Genomic DNA, 5,000 nt, shown 5'->3' on the forward strand with positions numbered 1-5,000 from the left:
TGATTTCTTGTTCGGAATAATTCACAGTTAGATTGATGGTGGGGTGGAAGTCATTGAAAGCCTGGCGAAATCTTTCAAGGGCTTCTTTGCCATGAGTCCAGACAAAGAAAATGTCATCAATGACTCTCAAGTCAAGGAGAGGGGCCAGTGGGTATGAGTTCAGAAAAGGCCGTTCTAGACCTGCCATGAAAATGTTGGCCTATTGTGGAGCCATGCGAGTGCCCACGGCAGTGGGTGAAGACAGGGATGCCCGTTAAGCCCGCTCCTTTATGTAATTTCTCTCGAGCCGCCGCTTCGACGAATTCAAGAAGATCAGGTCATCGAAGGGGTTCGGGTAGGAAATGACACCCTAAAAACCGTAGCCCACGCAGGTGACGCTTATGTAGTGGGTAGAGATCCTGAGGAGTCGAAGGAGGTCAAAGGTCATTTGAAGAGGCATGAAAGAAGAATGAATAGGGAGGAATTGGCGAGCATGAATCTGGAGAAGTCAAAGCCTATTGATGTAAGCGATGAGCACAAAGGAATCGATATTAGCGGTTCACAGGACGGGCTGGGGAAGCACAAAGGAGGTTCAGGAGGGAGATTTGAAAGGGACGGTCAAACGTTTGGGAATACGGTTTGGGCCAGGCAAGAAATAGCAGCGCCAAAACTGAGAGGCGTGGTTACTAAGAGAAAAAAGAACGTTGTGGGAAAATTTTCATCGGCCCTTGTTTCAGAGAGCGAAATGTGTCAATGCGTGCTTTGTGGCAGCTGGAAATTTTCCAGCTCAAGTTTATCCTCCTCCGGAAGATCCGATGGCACGAGGGATGCGTGAACTCACACGGCTCACGGCAGGGACGAACAATTCCCCTTTAAAGGGAGCTGAGTTTTACCGGACGATAGAGGACGGAGGTTTCGGTTGACCGGAAATAGAGACCCTCTTTTTAAGCCGGTTCTTAAGATCTAATTTTGTAAATCGTCACATCGGAGAAATGAAATGGGTATTTTTTGTTCCTCCCCCCCCCAAAGCATCTTGGGGGGAGGAGGTTCGGATGCGGAATCGGATGGGACAGTCACGTTTTGGAAAGAACGCCACAAAACGTCATGGGACTGTCAGATCACCGACGAGGAATTAACCGTACGAGGAATTAAAAGTTCAAGGATACCGGTGAAACAGGCACGGGAAAAGGAGGGACCAAAGCTTGGTGCGAACAAGTAATCCAACAGAATCCTGGAGCAGCGCTCGCTAAAAAGGAGAGGGGGGGGGTCTAGATAGCCGGAGGCCAGGTCTACCCAAAGGAAGCCTGCCCCACCCAACAGCCGTCTCCTACGCTCTTGGTCCCCCAATGGGGTCGGAACAGCGGGAAGAACGGGAACTTGGGAGGCCACGTCTGCCCGCTCGTTTCGCGAAGCGGATGACCCTGCCTCCGGACGAGCTGGTCGACCCGCCGAGACCGCCTTTCCCGGAGGCCAGGGCTACCCAGCGGGATGACCTGGCTTTGGTTCCCTTTTTCCTGGGGGGCCAGGTCAACCCGCGCCCTAGCCGACCCGTCTTCCCGGCCTCTCGCCCGCGCCCTGCCCTGCCCGAGGACGCCGACGCCAGACGCCCTCGCGAAAACCAGGTCTATCCGCGGGGCGGGAAGGTCCCCGCGACGGCCCGCCTGCGCGGTCCCGCCCAGGACAAACACAGAACAAATATAAAGTACAATAAACAAGCAATAAGTACTCCGAGTACCGTCCTCCGCATTGTCAAGGTAGGCAGTATATCCTTGGCCCCCTGATTTGGGGCGCACTATAAGTTCGTCTTGTTAGTAATGTTGGTGAGGTCAATATTAGTTATTCATGAAATGGAGCAACATGTTGACTGAGTCTAAGAGGACACCTCTACTATTGAGCGCGCGAGTTGGATTTGTTTGGTTTTGGGGATATCTAGGTGATTTAGGATGGTAATATTGTCAGGATGCCATTTTCCTCTGGCTCCTAAGGGATATCCAAAGAAAGAGATATCAGTGGCTTGGGTGAGCTCTTTTACTTGAGTAACCAGGTTTTTATAATATAGGGTTTTGCCAATTGCAGCATCATATAGGCTTGTGGGGCTATATTCAAATCGAATCGTTACATCGACCACTAGAGCTGTTGAATTTAGGGTGAATATCAGGTCTGGTTTAGGTAGTTCGCCAGCTCTGGTTCGTAAGTGGGGTTCTTGGAAAACCTTCCAGCCCCTATTGGATGCTTCTTTAGCTAGTATGTCGCAGACTCGGTTGTGCCTTTTAATTCGGGCTTTTTGCATTTTGGGGCACTGTCCGAGGATATGGGAACAGCTTTCTATTTTATGAGGACAGCTTCGGCAGGTGATAGAGGCTCCTTTGATACCTCTTCCGATGAATTCCCGGGTGAGCACAACATTGGCTCTTAGTTTAAGGGCCATAATGACTTGGGCTTGTTTTAAGTTTTTATGGGATTCTATCCAAGAGTTGCTGGTGTTGTCATTTTTGAATAAAGTGATACCTTTCCCCTGACATTTTAGTGCTGTCCATCTTTCAAATTCTTTGTCCCGATAGTCTTTCGGCATTGATGGGGGGTAGTGGGATTAGTGGAAGGCTTAGAGTTGGGTTTATTATTGGGTTTGGGGGGGACTTTTTAATAGGTTTGGGAGTGACTATAGTAGGGGGTTTACTGGATGGTCTTTGGTTATTTCTGTTCGAGGGTTTGAGGTCAGGGTTATAGACGGATTTAATAAGGGGTTCATAAAGGGGTTTAGGAGATCTTTCGGAGTCGGTTTCGGCAGGGGGATTCTTGGGGGGTTTGGTCCGGGGAGCTTGCTGGTGTGTAGGGGTTATGGTAGGGTAAGTAATAATATTGTTACAGGGAGGGGCCTTGTTTATAATTGTGGTCAGTATCTTTGCTCCTTGTCGCTGGGAGAACTGTGATGCATTCTCCACACGCTGTCGCTGGGAGAACTGTGATGCATTCTCCACACGCTGTCGTTGGGAGAACTGTGATGTATTTCCCACACGATGGGGGGTGATTTGGGGGTGGAGACATGGGGCATTCTCCCACATGTTAGGGGAGTCAACGTGGGATCTTGTTGCTGGAGGTATTACCTCGTTAGTACTAGTGGTCAGTATCACATTTTCAGGATGAGTTATATCTGTGGGGTATTCTTTTATGTGCCTATCTTTGTTTTCTCTCTTCTCCCATATGTTGGGAGCTTCTTCCTCTAGTCCTCCTAGAGCCAGCCATAGTGATAGATGTTGTTCATCCAGTGAACCCATTTTAAATATTTCCTTCATGGTATCGTCTCCCAGGGACACCATATTATGTAGTCTTTTCAGTCTCATGGCCTGGATGGATTTTTCCAGGTTAATTATGCCTAGTCCCCCATCTTTAACTCTAGTATATATGATGCTATTGGTAATACAATCTGGAAGGTGTAACCATCTCTTTATTATAGATCTGATTTTGCAGTCTATGTTTTTCAGGGTTAATTTCCCAAGATTCGTGTGATCTGCTATGTATAGTATTCTTGGGATGGTGTATTTTTTTAGGATTGATATTCTTTGGGTTGGTTTAAGAGGGGCTTTAGAGATTTTCTCGGTCCATTTTGTGATTGTGGTTATTAGGTTTTGTTTGACTATCCCTCTCCAAGGGTCAATTTTTACGCCGAGATATTTTTCTAATTGGCCGGGATTAATCGTTTGGAGATTGTCTCCGTTGATCTGCCATGTTGGGCAGTTGTTAACAACATAGGATGTTTTCCCTGGGCTAATGTAAAAGCCATAACATTTTTTTACTTGGACTTTCAAGCCGGTAACAGCACAAAAGGCTCTAACCAGCTCCAGGCTGTTGCTCATGCTTTCCCAATCTTTACTGATTAGAGCTAGATCATCAGCAAAGGCCATTGCTGATATTTTGTGATGTTTAACCGAGTATCCATTTCTTGATTTGTCAAGTTCAGTGATTAGGGGGTCCATAGCCAGATTAAATAAAAGTGGTGACATTGGGTCTCCCTGTTTAACACCTGTTTTTAGTTCAATAGGTTGTGTTAATGTATCGCCTAAGCGGAAGGAGGTTGTAGCGTCGGTCATGGAATTATTGATAAGATTCACAATATGGTCATCTACTTTCCTCTGGCGAAGAACCCATAATATATGATTGTGTGAAACTGAGTCAAAGGCTTTAGCTATGTCAATGAAGACAACCCCTATTTTGTTATTATGTGATTTGGCATCTTTCATAAGTATTCGGAGGATCTCAAGGTTTTCAGAACATCCAGGAGATGGGATGAATCCCCTTTGTCTCGGGTTTAAGGGGCAAGCTTTTTGTAACCTAGAGGTGAGGATCTTTGAAAATAAACGCAGTACGACTGAACTAATAGTTAGTGGTCTCCAGTTGCTCACCTCTTTAAGTTTGTTCTCATCTTCAACCTTAGGTATAAGTATAGAAGAGCACTGTTTGACTGAGAGGGGGATTGTGGCACATATTAACCAAACATTATATAATACCGCTAGTTGTTTCCCACCCGGGTCCATTCTTTTGATATCACCCACCCTAATCCCATCCGGCCCTGCCGCACTTTTTTCCTTCATCTTCCCCAAACACTCCCATACTTCCTCTTCAGTGATGAGCTCTTTGAAGTTGGTATTGTCGGCCGGCTTAAATGATTGAAATGAACCTAGGTTCTTAAATTCAGTTGATTCTCCCCATTTTTTCTGGAAGACTTCATGTATTTGTTGAGCTGGGATTTGACATTTCGCCCCTGTGGTGCCATCTAGGATGTATTTTGCTGCTTTGTCGGGGTGGTGTTTGAGTAGTGATTGGATCTTTTTGAATCCATAGCGTTTGGTAGCTCTTTTTTTCATCCATTCTGTTGGGTCTTTGTTTTTTCTTTTTTGGTAGTATCGATGGGCTTGTTTTCGGGTCTTTGGGTTTATCGAAGGGTTGTAAGTGGTTTGTGGGATTCTGATGTTTTTGAGGATATCGGTGGTTTTTGAGGAATTTCTGAGGGAGTCTTTGGGGGA

The sequence above is a fragment of the Euleptes europaea genome, chromosome 9 (genome assembly GCF_029931775.1).
Source record: "Euleptes europaea isolate rEulEur1 chromosome 9, rEulEur1.hap1, whole genome shotgun sequence".
Lineage (NCBI taxonomy): Eukaryota > Metazoa > Chordata > Lepidosauria > Squamata > Sphaerodactylidae > Euleptes > Euleptes europaea.